Here is a 21,828-nt window from a genome sequence, read left to right on the forward strand (position 1 = left end):
TTTTATATAGTACTACTAATCATTTCATTTATCCATTCACTCACTCATATATTCATGCCACTAAATAAGAAACTTTCATTTTCCAAAACTGTATAAAGGGTTAAGGACACACTTGTGAGTAAGGGGGGGGGGGTGCAGTTTATTTTTTTAAAAAGGGAATTAAATTTAAAACTGATAAGAAATTATAATTAATGTTATAGAGTAGAAAGGACATGGAGTTTTATGAGCTTATCTCTTTTATAAGTCAAGTTTTTAGTCATCAATTAGAAAATCCACGTTAAAGGGTTTTACCAGAAGATTTTAGAAGTTTACAGTATTATAGAAGAAAATGAAACCAAGCTTGGATGCTACACATTTGAAAAAAAAAATGTTCTTGAGGCAAATTACCTTTAGCCTACTAATCTAGGATGTAGAATGGTGGGATTTAACACAGCTTTATCAGAAGAATACAATACTTCACCACACAATCTCATCTCCCTAATGTCATTTTCCTTTCCATGATCATTTTCCATAAGTGGTCATATGAGAACCCCAGATTAAAGGGAATCTAGAAAACTTTGTGTCCAGGAAGTTCTTTGTGATTAGGTGACTTTTGATGAATAGATATCTGAATTGAAGTAGGGGAGAAGGCATGTGGAAATTTAAGAATAGACATTGCAGACAGAGAGAACCACAAGTGCAAATGAAGGGGGGCGGGGAGAATCTTAACAGTATTACAATGACATTGATACTTTGGAGGCTTATGGAAATGAATAGTCAATATTTATAGTAACATTGAGCACACACTAGGCAGGAAGGCAAATATGACCATCAACAGAATGTTGGAGTAACAATGGTTTTCTAAAATGATGGATGTAAGAATTATCTCCTTGTTTAAAATTTTAAACATTTTGAAACAAAATATGTTGGTTAAAAAATGAAAGTGTCTAGGGGTGCCTGGGTGGCTCAGTCAGTTAAGTGTGGGGCTCTTGGTTTCAGCTCAGGTCATGGTCTCACAGCTTCGTGGGTTCAAGCCCTGCATCATTAGGCTCTGCACTGGCAACGTGGAGCCTGCTTCAGATTTTCTCTCTGTGCCCCTCCCCAACTCGTGCTGTCTCTGTCTCTCTAAAAATAAATAAATAACCACATTTAAAAAAAAATAAGAGTGTCTATATCTTCTGGAGTCTTATTCCCTTTGTTTAGCTTGAGAGAGAGGAATAATTACCATAACAGTTTCTTACGTATGTCTTTTGAAATAGGAAAATAGCATATATTTCTTGCATAAATTTAAAAAATTCAAGCACATTAAATATTTTGTAATAAAAATGAGTTTTTGAGTTCCATACCTCCAAGTATCTGAGCACATCTAAGCTGGGATTCAGAAATTGCATTTTAAACAAGCATCGTAGGTAATAATGTTGCAGGTGGTTCAGGAATTGGATTTTGAGCGACACTGGCAAAAGCGGTGGAAAGCCAACAGCTATTTGAGGTAGAAATTAGCACAGAGAGTAGGATTGATCACACTAGTAAACAATGGGCAATTGTGGTGAGAAAGGAAGTAGAGTGAACTGAAAACCAAACAGCTTTCATGGCCTTGGTAAGAAACCAGAGGAAAAAAAGTGAGTGGAGAGTCCTTCTAACCCCCCAAAATCTATATTCCTCCAGTTTTTTTTTCAAGATTGCTTTGGCTTTTGGGTGTCTTTAGTGATTACATACAAATTTAAGGATTATTCGTTCTAGTTCTCTGAAAAATACTATTGGTATTTTGATAAGGATTACATTGAATGTTAGATTGCTTTGGGAAGTATAGATATTTTAATATTTGTTCTTCCAACCTATGAGTATGAAATATCTTTCCATTTCTTTGTGTCATCTTCAATTTCTTTTGTGTTTTATAAATTCCAGAGTACAGGTCTTTCACGTCTTTGGTTAGGTTTATTCATAAGTATCTTATTATTTTTGATGCATTTGTAGGTGGGATTTTTTTTCACTTTCTGCTGCTTCACTATTGATGCATAGAGATGCAGCAGATTTCTGTACATTGGTTTTGTATCCTGTGACTTTACTGAATTCATTTCTGGTAGTTTTTTGCTGGAGTCTTTCCAATTTTCTACATATAGTGTAATGTCTCCTGCAAATAGTGAAAGTTTGACTTCTTTACTGATCTGAATGCTTTTTATTTCTTTTTGTTGCCTGATTGCTGTAGCTAGGGCTCCCAGGACTATGTTGAATAAAGATGGTGAGACTGGGCATCTTTTCCTTGTTCCTAACCTTAGGGAAAAAGCTCTTACATTTTCACCATTAAAGATGATGTTAGCTATCATTTTTTTTTTTCATATTATGTGTAGGTATGTTTTCTCTAAACTTACTTTGTTGAGGGTTTTTATCATGAATGGATACTGTATTGTCAAATGCTTTTTCTGCATCTATTGAAATGATCATATGGTTCTTATTGTCTGATTGATGTGAAGTATCATGCTTGTGAATATTGAACCACTCTTGCAACCCAGGAAAAATTCCACTAGGTCATGGTGAATGTTTTTTTTTAATGTATTTTTGGATTTGGTTTGCTAGTTATTGTTGAGGATTTTTGCATCTATGTTCATCAGAGTTCTCTTTTTTTGTGGCATCTATTCGGATTTGATGTCAGAGTGATGCTGGCTTTATAGAATGAATTTGAAAGTTTTCCTACAATATCTATTATTTGGAATAGTTTGGGAATAATAGGTATTAACTCTTTTTTAAATGTTTTGTAGAATTTGCCTATGAAGCCATCTGGTCATGGACTTTGGTTTATTGGGAGGTTTTGATTAGTGATTCAATTTCTTGGCTGGTAATAGTTCTGTTCAAGTTTTCTATCTCTTCCTATTTCAGTTTTGGTAGACTATATGTTTCTAGAAAAGTATCCATCCAATTTATTGGCATATAGTTTTTCATAATATTCTCTTGTAATTGTGTTTGTTTTTGTGGGTTGTGTTGGTTGTTATTTCTCTTCTCTCACTTGTGATTTTATTTGTTTGAGTCCTTTCTCTCTCTCTCTCTCTCTCTCTCTCTCTCTCTCTCTCTCTCTTTAAGTTTGTTTATTCATTTTAGGGAAAGAGCATGAGTAAATGTGTGCACGAAGAGGGAAAGGGCAGGGAGAAAGGGAGAAAGAATCCCAAGCAGGCTCTGCCCTGTCAGTGCAGAGCCCGAGCCTCCCTTCTCCCTCCCTCCCTCTCTCTCTCTCTCTCTCTCTCTCTTTCTTTTGATAAGCCTGGGTAGAGATTTATCAATTTTATTTATTTTTTCAGAAAAAAAACAGCTCCTGGTTTCAATGACCTGTTGTATTGTTTTTTAGTTTCTATGTCATTTTTGATTTAATATTTATTCTTTCCTTCCTTCTGCTGGTTTTAGGTTCTGTTTGTTGTTCTTTTTCTAGCTCCTTTAGGTATAAGGTTATGTTCTTTATTTGAAAATTGCCTTGCTTCTTTTTAAAGTTTATTTATTTATTTATTTTGAGAGAGAGAGAGAGAGAGAGAGAGAGAGAGAGAGGATGGGGATAGGAAGAGAGAGGGAGAGAGAGAGAATCCCAAGGAGGCTCCATGATGTGGAGTCCAATGTATGACTCAAACTCATGAACTGCAAAATTGTGACCTGAGCCAAAATCAAGAGTTGGATGCTTAGCCTACTGAGCCACCCAGGTGCCTCGAAATTCTTCTTTCTTCTTCAGATAGGCTTGTATTGCTATATACTTCCCTCTTAAAAACTCTTTTGCTGCATCACAAAGGTTTTGGACGATTATGTTTCAATTTCATTTGTTTTCATGTATATTGCAATTTATTCTTTTATTTCCTAGTTAACCCATTCATTGTTTAGTAACATGTTCTTTAACTTCCATGTATTTCTGGTCTTTCCAATTTTTTTCTTGTGGTTGACTTCTAGTTTCATAATGTTGTGGTCAGAAAAGATGCATGCTATAACTTTGATCTTTAATTTGTTGATGCTTGTTTTATGGCCTAACATGTGATCTATTCTGGAGAATATTTCATGTGCATTTGAAAAAAATGTGTAGGGTGCCCTGGGTGGCTCGGTCAGTTAAGTGCCTGACTCTTGATCTTGTCTCAGGTCATGATCTCATGGTTCATGAATTTGAGCCCTGCATTGGGCTCTGTGCTGTCAGTACAGAGCCTGCTTCAGATCCTCTATCCCCCTCTCTCTCTGTACCTCCCCACTCAGGCTCTCTTTCTCTCTCAAAAATAAAATAAACATTAAAAAAATAAGAGTAAAGAATGCATATTTTGCTGTTTGGGGTTAGAATGTTCTGAATATATCTGTTAAATCTTTCTGGTCTGGTGCATTATTCAAAATGATCGTTTCCTTGTTTATTTTCTGTTTTGATGATCTGTCCCTTGATGTAAGTGGAGTGTTAAAGTCCCCTACTGTTTTTGTATTATTCAAAGAGTTCCTTTTTTTTCATTATTAACTATTTTATGTATTTGAGTTTTTCCATGTTGGGTGCATAAATACTTACAATTGTTATATATTCTTGTTGGACTGTCCCCTTTATTATTATCTAATGTCCTTCTTTGTCACTTATTACAGGTCTTTGTTTTAAAGTCTATTTTGTCATGTATAAGAATTGCTTCTCTGGCTTTCTTTGGACATCCATTTGCATGATGAATGTTTCTCCATCCTCTCACTTTCAATCTCCAAGTGTCTTTAGGTCTAAAATGAATCTCTTGTAAGAAGCCTATAGATGAATTGTGTTTTTTATCCATTTTGACACCCTAGGCTTTTTTTAAAGCTTATTTATTTATAAATTTTTTTAAATATTTATTTTTGAGAAAGAGAGAGACAGAGCATGAGTGGGAGAAAGGGTCAGAGAGAGAGCGAGACACAGAGTCTGAAGCAGGCCCCAGGCTGTGAGCTATCAGCACAGAGCACAAACTGTGAGATAATGACCTGAGCCGAAGTCGGACTCCTAACTGACTGAGCCACCCAGGCACCCCCCTTTTTTCTTTTTAAGTGTATTTATTTTTGAGAGAGAGAGAGGGAGAGAGACAGAGCATGGGTAAGAGAGGGGCAGGGAGAGAGGAGACACCGACAACCCTATGTCTTTTGATTAGAGCACTTGGTCCATTTGTGTTCAAAGTAATTATTGAGAAATGTTATTTATTTTCATTTTATTAGTTGTTTTGTGGTTGTTCCTGAAGTTCTTCTCTAATTCTTTCTTGTCTTCCCTTTTTCATGGTTTTCTTCAGTGATATATTTGGATTTCTTTCTCTTTATTCTTTGCATATTTATCAGAGTTTTTTGATTTGTGTTTACCATTAGATACGTGTATAATCTCCTGCATATATCTGTCTATATTACGTTGATGGTTGTTTAAGTTTGAATCCATTCTTTACTCCTCTCCCCCTCCACATTTTAGTTTTGGTGTCTTATTTTACATCCTGCTTTTGTGTTTCATACCTTCATACAGTCACTTTTGGTCTTTCCTTTTTGCTAAAAGTTCCCTTTAATATTTCTTACAGGGCTGGTTTAATGGTCATGCTTTCCTTTTGCTTGTGTTTGTCTCTCCTTCTTATCTGAATGATAGCCTTCCTGGATAGAATATTCTTGGCTGCAGATTTTTCCCATTCAGCACTTTAAATCAATCATGCTACTCCCTTCTGGCTTAGAATGTTTCTGCCGAAAAATCTAATAGCCTTATGGGGTTTCGCTTGCGTGTGACTGTCTTCTTTTGTGTTGTGGCTTTTACAATTTTATATCTATCACTATATTTTGCCATTTAATTGTAATATGTGTTTGTGTCAGTCTGCTCTTACTGATTTTGTCAGAGGTTCTCTGTGACTCCTGGATCTGAATATGTTTCCTACCCCAGATTAGGGAAGTTATCAGCTACTATCTCTTCAGATAAATTTTCTGCCTCCTTTTCTCTCTTATTCTTCTTCTGGGACTCCTATAACGCAAATGTCATTACATTTGATGTGGTCACTGAGTTCCCTAAGTCTATTCTCGTTTTAAATATTTTTTTTTCTCTCTTTTTTTCAGCCTGATTACTTTACATTACTCTCTCTTCTAGGTCATTAGTTCATTCTCTTGTTTCTTTCAGCCTTCTCGTCATTCCAACCAGTGTGTTTCTCATTTTGCTTATTGAGCCCTTATCTCTGCTGCATTATTCCTTATCCCTGTGTAAAGGGTCTCATCGATGTCGTCCACTCTTTTCTCAAGCCCAGTGAGTATCTTTATGATCATTACTTTAAATTCTCTATCAGGCATATTAATTATATCTGTTTCACTTAGGTCTTTGGCCATGGCTTTTTTTCTGTTCTTTCATTTGGACAAATTCCTCTGTCTTCCCATGTCACCTGGTCTCTGCCTGTTTCTCTGTGTTAGGAAAGTCAGTGCGTCTACTGTTCTTGAGGGTAATGGCCTTATGAAAAGATATCCTTTAGTGCCTTTGAAGTGCAGTATCTCTTATTCCCCAGGTCCTTGTGCTTCAGGGAATGTTTCCAACGTGTATTGCGTGTGCTTGGCTTTTGTGTTCTGGCTGCTTTATCCTTCAGGCCACTCATCTGCAGAGGCCTGTTGTAGCAGTGTTTGGTCCTTGATCTGAATGTGGCATTTTAACTACGTGTGCTCTGTCTACTTGTGAAATGACACCTGTCACTGGCACCACTGGGAGCAAGGCCCCGCAAAACTTCCTGGTCAGGAGATGCAGTGTGCGTGGAGATTTGGACTGGTTTTCTCAGGAAGGGAACACACTGTGCTGGGACTGAGGTGAGTGTGACTGAGAAGGTCAGTTTCACCAGAGAGTGGGGTGCAGAGCTTGGTGTAAACAAGTTAGGTAGCAAGTGTCAGTGCTGCACTGGTTCCCACAGGTGTCCCCGAGGGGAGTGGGAGGGAAATGGCACTTGCTAGTTCTTTGTAACTGGAGGGGTCTTTCTGTGAATGCTTCTTCTCTGGGACATGATCTGAGATGAGCAAATAACCTCCCCACTGTGTGCTCCAGTTGCTCTTTAGATCACTGTTTCCACACTTATATGCCTGTAAGATGTTTGCTCTGCCTTTCCCCCAAGAGTAACCCTAATGCCTCAGCTAAGCCCTCTGATCTTTAGAACATCAAGGTTTAAGCCCTGCTGGTTGTAAGAACAGGAAATTCAGCCCCACTCAATTTCTAAGCCAGTTGCTACGGGGATTCATTTCCCCGGTGAACTCCCCTGTGTGCTAACCTGTCTCTTGCTCTTCTCTAGGATGGTCGCTCCCTTCCCACTACGGTGGCCGTGATTCATTTCTCTCCCAAACCATGTCTCTGCATTTCCTACCTTCTTTGATGTGGCCTCTTCCTTACTGTTAGTTGTGGAGGTTGTTCTTCCAGTCTTCAGGTCAATTTCTGTGGTACTTGGAATGATATGATAGTTATCTATCTGTATTTGTGGGACAAGGTGAGCCTAAGGAGCTCGTACTCCTCCACCATCTTCCCCTCTCTCTTTTAAGACTATATTTTAGAGAAGTTTTACATTACAACGAAACTTGAAAGTATAGAGGTTTTCCGTATGCTCCCTGTACCTGCATAGCCTCCCCATTATCAATATCACTTACAAGTATAGTACATTTATTATCAAAGATGAGCCTACACTGACACATCATACTCACCAGAAGTCCATAGTTTGTCTTAGGGTTCACTCTTGGAGTTATACTTTCTGTGGATTTGGACAAATATACAATGATAATATCATACAGAGTAGTTTCAATGTTCTACAATCGTCTGTACTCTGCCTATTCATCTCTCCCCTCCCCTACAACAACCATTGGTATTTTTATTGTCTCTATAATTTTGCCTTTTCTAAAATGCCTTTTCTAGACTCTAGTTAGAGTCACATAGTGTTGTAGCCTTTTTTAATTTCCTTCTTTCACTTCCTAATATTCCCTTAAAGTTTCCTCATGTCTTTTCATGGCTTGATAGCACATTTCTTTTCACTGCTGAATAATGTTCCATCATCTGGGAGTGTTTACCCATTCAGCTCCTGAAGGGCGTATTGTTTGATTACAAATTTTAACAGTTATGGATCAATCTGCTATAAATATCCATGTACAGGTCTTTGTGAGGACATAGGTTTTCAACTTCTTTTGGTAAGTGCCAAGGATTGCAATTACTGGATCTTGCGGTAAGAGTATGTTTAATTTTGTTAGAGCCTGCCAAACTGCCTTCTAAAGTGGCTGCATCTTTTCGTATCCCCACCAGCAATGTGTGATATTTCCTCTTGCTTCACATCCTCACCACTGTTTGGCATTGTCAGTGTTTCAGAGTTTGGCAGCCCTAACAGGTGTATCTCACTGTTGTTTTATTTGCATTTCCCTAATGACGTACGATGTAGAGCATTTTATATGTTTATTTGGCATCTGTATATCTTCTTCGGTGAGGTATCTCTTAAGGTTTTTGGCCTATATTTTAAATAGGGTGGCTTTTTTTCTCATTGTTGAGTTTTAACCGCTCTTTGAATATTTTGGGTAATAGTCCCTTATCAGATGTGTTGTGCAATCGTTTCCTTCCAGTTTGTGTCTTGTGTTCTCGTTCTCTTGATGTCATTACAGAACAGTTTTTAATTTTAAGGCAGTTCATTCAGATTATCAATTCTTTGTTCCATCGGTAATGTCTTCAGTGTTTCCTGAAAAAGGCATCACTCTACCCAAAGTCACAAAGTCATCTGAGTTTTCTCCCTTGTGATCTTGTAGGTGTTTTATAGTTAGGTGTTTCACATTTGGTCTATGATATATTTTGAATTCATTTTTATGAAGTATGTAAGGTCTGTGTCCAAATTCATTGTTTTTGCATATAAATGTTCAGTGCTAACACCTTTTGTTGAGAGGACTGTCTTTGATCCATTGTGTTGTTTTTGCTCCTTTGTCCAAGATCAGTTGACTCTATTTATGGTGGCCTATTTCTGAGCTCTCTAATCTTTTTTCGTTAATATATCTGATTATTCTTTTGCCTGTACCATGCTATCTTGATTACTGTAGCTTTATGGTAAGTCTAAGGCCTTAATTTTCTGCTATAAAAATAAGAAACAGTATAAGTACGTTCATGTGATTTTTATTATTGTAGACGAAATTCAGAAGAGTTTTTGAAAAGGGATAAGATATTTTATTACATACAATATTTAAAAAATTGTTTTATTTGAAGACAATGTAGGATCACCTAAGATCTTTCTAACATGTCCTGGATAACTTTTTCAGAATTTGCTCAAAGTATTTAACCCAGGGGGGGCGGAGAGTGTTACATTCAGTGGTCCAGGTCACATATAATTACTCCTGGAGGCATGCTAGAAGTTTGTGATTTATCGTTCCATAGATACAAAATGTAAATATGAAATAGTACTCCATCCATCTGTTACTCCTCTAGAAATGATGAAAAGACAATTAGAAGCTCTAGTCTGAGGGCCGGTGTTTGAAATCATGGCAGAGCAACTGGCATTCCATTGGAAGACTCCAAAATCTGAATTTAAAAAGATAATTCTCAAGGTGATTTACTTTTTATTCTGAAAAATATGATCAAGTTTCCTTCCTACATGGTATAGGTTCTCAGCCCAGATACGTTTGACACTTAGGAGTCACTGTATTGTTAAGGTGATTTCTCCTTCTTCTGCTTCCGGTAAGGAGGTTCTCCTTTGTTTCATCTCTGCCCAATGTTCCTGGAGCTGGAGACTTTCTAACGTGGTTTCCGCAGAACATATTTTCTGAAGTGGGAGAAAAGATATTACCTAGAGAAATGCAATGAAGAACATGGCTTATCATAAATAATCCTTATAACAATTTTCTTTTCAGTTCTGCCATATGAACTATCTTGCTTCGTACCATCTTCCTCTTCTGTAATCAGTTGGCATTCAGCTTTCTCTGTTCCTTTCCTTGTTATTCTTCATTTAATCTCAAAAACCGTTGAAATGTCATCTACTGTAGTTGTGTTCAAAATTCCACGTTTAATCTAAAATTATAAGTAAAATACATATTGCCTTTGTACAGTCCCTTATTTTTGTGTGAATATTACCAGTATCATTTCAGATTAGTTTATCAAAACTGCCTAGTGAAATTAGTTTACCAGTTATTTATTTCATTAAATTGTGTTACATTAAAATAGTTCAGAATCCTAAATAAGACGATGTGTATTTAGCAAATGAATTTTGTGAAAAGTTTCCTGTAATCTGACTTTCGTAAAGATACTAAGCAAATTTTTACTTTTCCAGTTTACCTATTCTTTTAGGTTTCTCATTTATAAAAATAATATTATTGTGTGTAAACCAGTGCCACAAATTAATTAAATTCTTTCACTATGTGTTTCTCTTTTATGTATCAAGAACTCTACATTTCCCCAATTTATCTATGAAATTTCTGACTATCTTTAAGATAAATCTAAAACACAATTCTCTCCTTTTCTTTATGTGTTTTCTTGCTTTAAAGCGCCAAGACAAGTCTTCACTTCATTAAGTATTTTCAAATACCACTATCAATGCCCTATTTTGTATCCTCATTGTCTATTTTCTGAATTATAATAGATTTCTAGATGGTTTTCTGCCACTAATCTCTCCCTTTAAGTCATTCTCTGTATTTGCATAAGAATTATTTTCTCCAAAATTTTCTTAAGTAATTTCTTTTCTGAAAAACTTCACTGTTTGTTCATAACCTCAGATAAAACCAAGCAGTATAATAGAGATGCTTTTCCAGTCTTGCTGTCACCTGCCCCTCTGACCTCTTTTGCTCTTCTGGCTTCCATTTCTGTTTCTACAATAGGACCTACATTATGAAATATGCATGTTTAACATCAAAATAGGTAAGCTCTCATTAATAGAAGATTTAATTTTTCTTCTGGCAGTACAAAACAAATATTGAACCAATATTTAAATTAGGGGAACACCGGATCATCATTCTTCTGGTGGACTCAATAGGATTAGTTAATCAAATAAATAATGCTGACAAAGAAAAGAAAAAGTTAAACATGACTTTGATATTTGAGCCTGGGTGATTGGGAAGATAGTGTTGCTGGTAGCAAAATTCAGGGAATATGCTAGAATGTAAGTTTAGAGAAAGCTAGTGAGTTCAGTTTGGAAATATACACACACACACACACATATGTCTATATATATAATTTTTAAAACATATTTATAGTTTATTTTTTAAGAGAGGAGAGAGAGAGAGTGCATGCGAGTGGGGGAGGGGCAAAAACAGAGGAAGAGAGACTCCAAAACAGGCTCTGCATTGTCTGCACAGAGCCTGATGCGGAGCTCGAACCCACAAACCCTGAGATCATGACTTGAGCCAAAATCAAGAATCAGACGCTTAACTGACTGAACCACCCAGGGCCCTCCAGTTTGGAAGTACATTGATGTACTTAGGATACTCCAGTGGACAGAACAAAGCACAGTTGGAAATGTTCCCATGAAGATTTGCAGAGGGGTTATATTTAGACATGTGCACTGAGAGAAATTTACATTAGGGAAGATATCGCAAAACTGTTTAATTCACTGAATGTTATATTCATTTACATCTTTATTTTATACAAAGGAAAATCTCCTACTGTGGCATATTTATGCAAATCATAAATTTTAGAACAATCATGGAATTCCTTAGAACATTTCATTTGTTGCATATCTGTATGCTTTTTCTTAAACCAACTTTTTGTGCTAAAATGATAATAAATACATCTATTTAAAAACAAAACAAAAGACTAACTTATTAATATATAATGTAGTAGATTCTTTCTGATATTCAAATCCCATTTGAATAGTGGTATGCAGTGTTGTGCTTCTTGGTTGTCATGGCAACTGCATCTCAAGTTTACAGCATCAAATCTTTATTTTCTATGCATTTTTAAAAGACAAGGATGTATAAAATAACAAGTTATATAATGGCTCCTTCATGTTTTATATTGATATAACAGATGGAAATGCACCTCTGGTGATATAAAATATACTTCAATTATAGAGAGAACACACTTTAATGGTGAAAATGTAGAATTGGGCTAAGAGGTTATTATTGATAAATATACCAACATTTAACAACAGAGGCTTGAAAAAAAATGTTAGCTACCAGAAAGTCATTTCCATCTTCTGCTCAATATTAGCTAAGTATGAAATAATTGGTTGAGATTTATGAAGATGCAGTAATTATGATTTCGTCTAGTTCTGTTTTAACTACAATAATGTTATATATTAAGTGAAAACTTAATAGTCTCTTATTTTCCAGCTTTCTCTTTGTCACACAGATGTCTAATAGACTATAAGTAGTCTCTACAGTTAGGGTTCTCTACATAAAATAATAATCTCTGTAATAGATAAATAAAAATGGCTTATGCCAATATTTTATTTATTAGGTCAAAAATATGGTAATTTTCCAACTCCAATAAAGTGCCCTTATTTTTAACTTATAGAAAATCAAGTGTATTTTTGCATTTAAATGAAGACACAGACCTCTTTAATGGTAAATACAGGTGAAAGAATTGAAGTATGAGGAAATAATTAAAAATTTCAAAAAATTAGCCAAAGGGTCTGTTTGTTATATAGATAGAAATTACCTTCTTACTTGGAGCATCCATATAGAAGTTGAATTAATATATAATGGAGATAATTTCCAAGATAATTCTTTGTTTAATGCACTCATGTGGATGTTGCCCCTGGTGAACTTTAATACCCTCCTTTAACCTGAAAGCTTCAATAATTTCATGCAATTATTTGCCTTGATACAGAGTTGTGAAAAGAAAATCACAGCACAAAACTTGATGTATTATAAAAACCAACAGTGGCTAAAATAATATTTTTATTTTTAAGGATTATTTTATTCAGAAAACACAAATAATTCATAGGTAAGCAATTAGAATATTAAAATTTATGCCTCAAAATTTACCTTCTCCAAAATAAATTTCTATGAATATTTAAAGCAATGCTGGGCAAAAAGTGGCAGCATTGATTTCCCTCTCGGGAAGGAAATAGGTAATGCGTACAGGAAGTGACAATGTGCTGCCTTATGTTGATGGAGATAGCTCTCTCTTCTATTTGTGACTGCATGCAGCTAGGGAATGAACCATCTGGGCTGAAATGATTGGTTTTGTTGCCCTTCTGATTTTGCTGAACTCACTATTTAAAAAAAATCTGAATCAATAAGCTATTCAGACAATTGTGCAGATAGGACTTTTTATTCTTAAGTTGATTTGGCATGTGGTGGAGTTTAGCATGAATCTCATCAGAGGAGAGGCCCGTTTCCAAGCAGGGAGCTTCAGGCTAAGATTTCTGTTGCAAGTAAGTCCAGAAACCCACGTATTAAAATATGACTCTGCCTTAATAAGGGAAAAAGTCATGTTGCTGGCGCCCCCAAAAGTCAAGACTTTTAAAATAAAATTTGCTTAAATTGTCCGAGTACTATAGTCCATCCTATTTTTAAACTCTGGGCCTCAAAACTTTCTAATTTCTGGGATTTTTTTAAGTTTATTTATTTATTTTGAGAAAGAGGGAGCACGTGCAGGGGAGAGGCAGAGAGAGAGAGAGGAGAGAGGAAGAGAAACCAAGAAGGCTCCTCATGGTTAGTGCAGAGCCCTACACAGGGCTCCACCTCATGAACCATGAGATCATGACCTGAGCTGAAATCATGAGTCGTATGCTTAATAGACTGAGCCACCCAGGGGCCCCTGTAATTTCTGTTTTTCTTTTTAACAAATATTTTGTCTTGAAGCCACTGATGCTTTAATTATTATTCTCTTATATATTGGATAAAGCAGGAAGTTCGAGTCCAACTATTCAAATGTGATTCCACCACTTTGTAGTTGTGTGATCTTATACAATGAGAAGCTATACTAAGCTACTTTTATCTGAAATATCAGAATAATTGTTGTAACTCAAAAAGCTGTCGTGAGGGGAAAAAAATAGTAAACCATCTGCCACCTGGCGTGAAACGGGCATCTGATAATTAGTAATTCCCTCCCTTTTCCCACTCTCAATTCTGGTCTTTTCAAATGGTCATTTACCTTGAACTCTGTCTGTCATTAATGTACAGGTTCCACTGGACAATAAGAAACAAATCAGTCTAAAGGATACTTTGAATAGAGAAGTAAAATTTCTTGGAGCAAGCATTCAATTAGGTTATAAATATCACAAAGAAACACATGTAATGATAGTTTTTGGAACATCTGCACAAACAAAATAACCATCTAAGTAAACAGAAGAGTAGGAAATGGTGATTTTTTTTTTCGGCAGATATTTGGCTCCAACAGCCACTCTGATTTATGTAATTTTATCATTATGCTGCAACTGCTTTCATTCTGAATTATTCATTCAACATAAGCTAGCAATAAAGGCAATGTCTTTCTTCAGCTAAAAATTCTCTGACATTAAGAAGGCTGTTTAAATGAACCATGGAGCTTTCCTTCCCCCCCCCTCCATTTTGTGGTCTAAAGAGATGTTGCTCTTGGACAAACCACATTCGGGGGGGAAATTATCACAGCTTTAAGAAAAGCTACACATACACTAATAGAATAGAATTGTCTTTGAGCCATGTCCTTGAATGGCCACTAATTTCTTTTCTTGGCTTCTTGCTTGTCTGGAGAGAGTTTCATTGAAAGGCCTATAATGAAAATAACAGCACAAATATTGGCTTCTGCTGCTAAAGATACTCCAGATGGTTACATGTTTTTGAAAACGCATGTGCTCCTATGATTAGTTTTCTCAGCTTACACTTTCAAATATGAAATCAAGAAATAATGAATCATTAGTGTAATATTTTTCATCTTTATCAATAGAGCTCATATTAATACACGTAGCACACTGAAACTCAACCAATTGTTTTTTGATTATATATGTTATACCCAAATGTTTACAGAATATGCAATACATATTCTTTGCACAAGGCAGCCCTTGGCTGTACCACATTGAAATTATGTGAGTTCTATTATTTAGTACTACTCTTTTACATTACTAAACATTTAAATATACTCTTTAAACTGGAATTTTTTTGTCTGTGTGAAAGATATAGCAATTTTCTATTAGTATTCTGTATTTTGATCTTTCATCTATATTGTAAAGGTGGTCCTATCAATTTCATTTTTATTAACAGTAACTGACACAGGATTTGGAACAAAGACATGCTTACCCATTGAATCAATTAACTGTATGAGTCTCTGAGACATAAATCAAGTATGTGCAAAATGATGTAATGTGTTAAATAAATTAACTACTACTTGAGACAACACATACCAAGCTTCATGCTGAGTACCTAATACAATATAAGCACTCAAGTAAAAGCTCATGATTACTATCGTTTATATAAAGTTTCTAATTATCCAAACAAAACATATGCTACAATAACAAACATATTTATTTATTATCTACTATGTTCTATGCATTAGGTTATATGCTTTATATTTAATCATAATCTCATCACATGCTGCAAAAAGAAGAGTTATCTCTAGTTTTCGGGTAAGGTAGCTCAGAGAGTGTAAGTAATTTGAGCAGGACACAGAGAATCAGAATTCAAATCTGATTTCACCTAACATCCACTGATATCTACTGACCAACCAATCTCTATTGACCAATTGAGTTACTATTAGCAAAGTTTCAGTTTAACATACACATTGAATGAAATTTCTTTCTAAGATTTGAATGAATACATTTAATTCATTTATAAAATTTCAAATGTTAATGGTATAAAACATCCATTTATTTTATCCACAGATTCTGTGGGTCAAGAGTTCAGTCAAGGCACACTCCAAGGGACTGGACACTGAAATGTTTCAATCAGACTATAAGAAGGCTGAGGTGAAGACTAGAATTAGCTGAAGGCTGGCTCACTCACTTTTCTGGCAATTGATGTTTGCTGTTGTCCAAGGTCCACCTGGGGCCTCTCCAGTAGCCTGAACTTTCTTACAGTAAGTGGTTGAGTTCCCAGAGTAAAAAAGAGAGAGGGTCAAACAGATGTCATGTCCTTTTACTGACCTGGTTACAGAGCAGGGGCACCTGGGAGGCTCAGTCGGTTAAACATCTGACTTCGGCTCAGGTCAGGATCTCACAGTTTGTGAGTTCGAGCCCCGCATTGGGCTCTGTGCTGACAGCCTGAAGCCCAGAGCCTGCTTCGAATTCTGTGTCTTCCTCTCTCTTCCCCTCCCTTGCTCACACTCTGTGTCTCTCTCAAAAATAAGTAACCATTAAAATTTTTTAAAAAAAAGTTACAGAGCATCATTTCCTCCATAGTCTATTGGTTGGAGCAGTCACAAGCACACTTAGGTTCAAAGGAAGAGGAAATAAACCGCGCCTCTTGAAAGAAAGTGGCAATGTTCTGAAATAACGTTTGGAACCAGAAATAATCCTGTAGCAAATTTTGGAAAAATACCGTCTGCCACTCTTTTATAAGTAGCCATTATTTTAACCAAAGGAATGAGATATGAGTATAAACACTAAGTGAAAATGCAATGGCCTAGTATGTTGAAAATTTATGAAGTTTTCCTGAATAAAATATATGTTTAAAGCTTTGCCTTGTACAATATAGTAGATCAGTGCTGTCTAGTAGAATTTATATTACACATATCTAATGAATACACATCTAATAGAAATGTATATCTAATGAAAAATGCTGTTTAGTTGTGTACAGTAAAAGTAAAGGGTAAGCCTTAGCTTTTTTTCATAAACTGAGCTTTCCCCAAATGATTTTTGTAGGAAGTTATACGTGGCAATAATTAAATTATTATGATTTATGGAGATCACTAAAAACTTTAAAAAGCATGATCCAAATTGGGCTACCGTTTTGCTCTTTTTCCAAATTGATAGAATGGAATACAGAAAACTAATAAATTTAATCTTTAAACAGCAGAAAAATCCACATAGGAAAATCCAAGTTGAATTTCTGTTTCAATCTTAATTCAAGTAACTCTTCTGATCTAGAGCCTGCCATTCCTTTGGAAAGACGTCATTATCTGTCTGTAATTTACTACCACAAATCCATAAAAGTGATCCCATCCGTGGATTTAGTAGGTGCAGATTTAAAGACAAATAATGTGGTTAATCTAACTATTGACTCAAATGATTAGTTTAAGTTACTATATCTGTTCATATAAGTAACAGAGACCAAATAAGAGTAGGTCATCAAGAAAGGGGTTATCATCTCTTTGACAAGCATACTGAAGCAGAGGGTTTCCTGGGCTGGATAAAAGAAATCTAGGTGTTACAGACTATAGCTCAACTTCTCTGCTCTTCCTTTGTCCTCTCCTAATGGTCTCAAGAGGGTTGTGGTCATTGCAGATGTTATTTGTGGAATGAAAATATCCAGAATCTACAAGGAGACATGTTTTTGTTTTGCACACCTTTTTGAGAGTGATGACATTTTTTTCTATAAGCCCCCCAAATGTTTTCTACAGTGCTTTTTTTAAGGTTGCATTGCATGCCTGTACTTAAACAGTCAGAGAAAAGGAAGTTAAATGATCATGTGTGGCTTAGTCTAATCAACCTTTGTTTGCCCAGGGCTAGGAAGGGATCATGGTTAACATGACCACTCAAAATGTGAACAAAATACAGGTCCTGAAACCATTGAGGAAACAGAAGGAAAGTTATCACATAGACGAGACAGTCCTCTGAAATTATAATGGTCATACAGTCATTTGGGGATCTTTGAAGATGTAAATTCTGATTCGAATACACTCCCAGGTGATGTTGATCATGCTAATTTGTGGATAACACTTTAAATAAAAAGGATACAAATTGCAAACTATATCACCTATTAATCATATAGTATTTCCCTTTTTTCTTTTATTAGTGATGTTTTCAAGTGATGCAGAATGTTGATGCTGATATAGAAAAGTAAGAATCAAACATAATATGCTAAGTCCTTGTTAAAATAGACCCACAAATCAGACAAAATGGATATATTTCAATATGTGTAATATCATCTCATAATTAAATAGCACTTGTGTTTTGTTATCCACACAGGTATATAAACTTACCCTTTACCAGCAAGCAATGGAATGGAATGTATAAGCAATAGCATAACATACGAATGAAAAATATTTATGAACTTTTCACTCATAGAAGATTTTTCTATTGTGTGTATCAAGTATAAGCCAAGACATAGTCAGAAGTGTTTTACACTTAACTTATCATGAGCTTTATAGGAATTCTATTATCTTTCGAACTATGTCTTTCAATCACTAAAATATATTGACTCCTTATGTTACCAACTTTTTAAACATTTATGTATTTATTTATTTTAAGGTTTATTCATTTTTCGGAGACAGAGAGAGACAAAGCGTGAATGGGGGAGGGGCAGAGAGAGAGGGAGACACAGAATCTGAAATAGGCTCCAGGCTCTGAGCTGTCAGCACAGAGCGCGATGCGGGGCTTAAACTCACAAACCGCGAGTTCATGACCCGAGCTGAAGTCAGAGACTTAACCGACTGAGCCACCCAGGTGCCCCTTATGTTACCAACTTTAAAAACTGACTCCTGTCCCCAGAATAGGTTTGTTAAGGGATTTTTCACTTTTAAATTGCCTAATAATTGTTAATTATGACCAAAATGTGTATAAGTCATGAATCAAAAAGCCATGGTTACTTTCCAGAAATGTAACACATGTCTTGACTAAATTCTTATCAGAAACCTGGCATCAACTTCATTAACCTCTAAATATATTACCCATCATATGCCAGAAGGTAATTTCTTCAAAGAAAAATAATTTTAGGATTATATATTTGGCCACTGGTACATTTTCATAACCAAAAGACTTACAGTGGCTTATTCTTTTAAATTTTTTTAATGCTTATATATTTTCAAGGGAGAGAGAACGCACAAGTGGGAGAGGGGCAGAAAGAGAGGGAGACACAGAATCTGAAGCAGGCTCTAGGCTCTGAGCTGTCAGCACAGAACCCCATGTGAGACTTGAACTCAGAAACCATGAGATCATGACCTGAGCTGCAGTCAGCCGCTTAAACGACTGAGCCACCCAGGCACTGGGTGGCTTATTTTTTTAAAGTCTGTAAGTATTTCTCAAAGTCCTAGTGCTTGGAAACACGGTATGTTCAGGGGCATTTTCTTACAAATGTGCTTCTTCTTCTTTTGCTGGCTCTGCCTCTGTATGGTAGCGTTGGTCCTCACCATTTAGTACAATCCCTCTGTTGGAATTGCTGGCTATTGTAATTAATCTTGTCCACTTGTATTTTTACTCCACACCTAGTGGAAGTGCTGATGTTCAAAAGGCAACCCAAGCAAATTCATTCCTCACAGGCAGCTTCCTGATTGTGTATAGTATTTCTCAATTTGTTGCTTAAAGGAAGTGTTCCAGGGGTGCCTGGGCGGCTCAGTCGGTTAAGCATCCAACTCTTGATTTTGGCTCACGTCATGATCTCAGAATCCGTGGGATCAAGCCCCACGTTGGGCTCTGTGCTGACAGTGTGTAGCTTGCTTAGGATTCTTTCTCTGCCTCTCCCTCTGCCCTTCCCCTGCTTGTTGGTACACTTTTTCAAAAAAAAAAAAAAAAAGAAAGAAAGAAAAGAAAAGAAAAGAAAAGAAGGAAGGGAAAGAAAAAAGAAAGAAATACAAAGAAAAAAGAAAGGAAGAAAAGAAAGAGTTCCAGGTTTATAAAATAAAGGAAAAGTGGGCAACTGGGTAAGTCATGTGTTTTGTCCCATGCTGTATCCATAGTATTCAGAACATCCATAACAGTGCCTGGCACCTAGTAGGTGTTCAGTTGGTGGTCAGCTGAATAAATATCTCTGTTTATATAATACAATATTCCTTCATTTATTCAATCAGGATTTTAAAACAATTTCAGGGGCGCCTGGGTGGCTCAGTCGGTTAAGCATCCAACTTCAGCTCAGGTCATGATCTCGCGGTCCGTGAGTTCCAGCCCCGCGTCGGACTCTGTGCTGACAGCTCAGAGCCTGGAGCCTGTTTCAGATTCTGTGTCTCCCTCTCTCTCTGACCCTCCCCTGCTCATGCTCTGTCTCTCTCTGTCTCAAAAATAAATAAACGTTAAAAAAAAATTAAAAAAATAAATAAAAAATAAAACAATTTCATCTTCTTGGTAAAAATCCCACTAGATACAGTGATGAAATTTCAACAATTGACACATCCGCATGAGGGATATTTTTCCTACAGTACAGCATCTTCTTTGAGTAGCTTCATGGAGTATTTTTTGAATAACTTTGTAATACTTTAGATGCAAAGAATGTAATTTTCCTGCTGCCTCAATAATTGAGTGTAGATGCAAAGGCCTTCAAATGTATACTTAGAAAAATATTTGTGCTGATTAATGAAGAACTTTGGAATAAGTTTTGCAAATACAGCTTTGAGAATTTTTAGCATCCTCCATTTCAATTGTATTCTGCACAGTTAAACACTGGTTCATGCAGCACAGGCAGTTCCCATTTTTCTACTGTTTATTCTGCAGGCAGCATAAAACAGAATAATGCTTTTTCATTATCATGATGTATGCAACCAAGGTGCCAAATTCCTAAATGAAGACTCAGCACCGAAATCATTGATCTTCTTAACAATGCCATATTTTATAATAAATCTCTAATACTAAATAATGATTTTAAAAGGAAAAATGAAGTGCTATATCCCATAATTAAATGTAAATATATTGACCAACATTATTGTGTGCCTCATACAATAATCTAACATTTTCTCCTTTCATACTGTTCACAGTTTAATGAAGTCCTACCTATTGAATTACTAAATACCATTAGAACAAAGAGACACCATGAGAAAACAATAGCCATCTCAGTTGAATTCACAATTGCTGGGTATTAAGTTTCCTCATTTGTGAATGACAATATTGGATTAATGTGACTGAATTTGCTAGCTATTGACCAAAATTTATGGTCCTCTTTCCAGAACGCAGAATTTTCATTGAAAGGCAGCTAGCTTTACACATGCATGTGTAGTCATGTGAAATGTGAACAGAAATAATAAGTACCCCTTTCTGACAAGAGCATTTAAGGAGTAGATGAGGCTTTTCCACAGTTGCTACTGTCTGGTTGCAGAGGACTCTGAGGCCTGTAGGACTGGGAGGTCACCAGATGTTAGGGACCTGAGTCTTTGAGTCACTCTAGGGGGAAGTAAGCGAACCATCCACTAACCAGGAAGATTGGGCTGCACTGGACTAGGTTAATAAGTGAAAAATAACACTGTTGGTGAGGCCACTGATATTGGAGTTTGCTTGTTCCAGCCTCAAGGATTACACCAATGAAATGATTAATCACTGTATTCTACTTTATATAACTCAAACTATTAAATGAATAATTGAATATGTAAAACAAAAATAAAACCTCACCCAGTATAACACATACATAGTTAAGAGGCATCAATAACATAGCATTTGGTTTTCAAACCGTGGATAATTAGCACATAATGATAAAATACCCTATAAACATTCATTTCAACGTTACAAGGATTTTGTGAATTACTTATTATTATTCTCCAATGTACAAATGTACTAACTGAAGCTCAAGAAAGGTGATTATCCCACACTTGTAGACTTAGTAAGCATTGGAATTTGGAATTAAACAGAAATCTTTTTACCACAAAAACAGATCTAGTTCCATTATTATTTGCTCCCTTCTAAAATAGCTCTTCAAGCAATTGTCTCATTTTGCCTCTCTCTTTTACCACCACTACTTAATGGTAGTCTACCTAAGATGCCTCCACTTTCTGGTCAAACATTCAATTCCACAGATCCTTGCAGTCAAACTATAACTCATTATTTGGCTAACACCAGTCAACTCAACTTTCATTTTATATAGATTTAAGAAGAATGTAAGTCAAGAACAATCTCAGAGAGAGATGTTTAAAATCACAAAGGGTAATCATATGTCTTATGCTACTATTAAAGTTAAAACAGGAAT

General features: G+C 35.9%; 1 long non-coding RNA gene across 1 annotated transcript in view; it reads left to right on the forward strand.

Annotated features, from left to right (window-relative positions):
• LOC122476122 overlaps positions 1-21,828 on the forward strand; it is a 120,338-nt gene that overhangs the window by 86,444 nt on the left and 12,066 nt on the right. Inside the window, exon 3 of the long non-coding RNA XR_006295395.1 lies at positions 15,672-15,865. This is a non-coding gene — a long non-coding RNA (uncharacterized LOC122476122). The remainder of the gene's footprint in view (positions 1-15,671; positions 15,866-21,828) is intronic.

The sequence above is a fragment of the Prionailurus bengalensis genome, chromosome B1 (genome assembly GCF_016509475.1).
Source record: "Prionailurus bengalensis isolate Pbe53 chromosome B1, Fcat_Pben_1.1_paternal_pri, whole genome shotgun sequence".
NCBI lineage: Eukaryota > Metazoa > Chordata > Mammalia > Carnivora > Felidae > Prionailurus > Prionailurus bengalensis.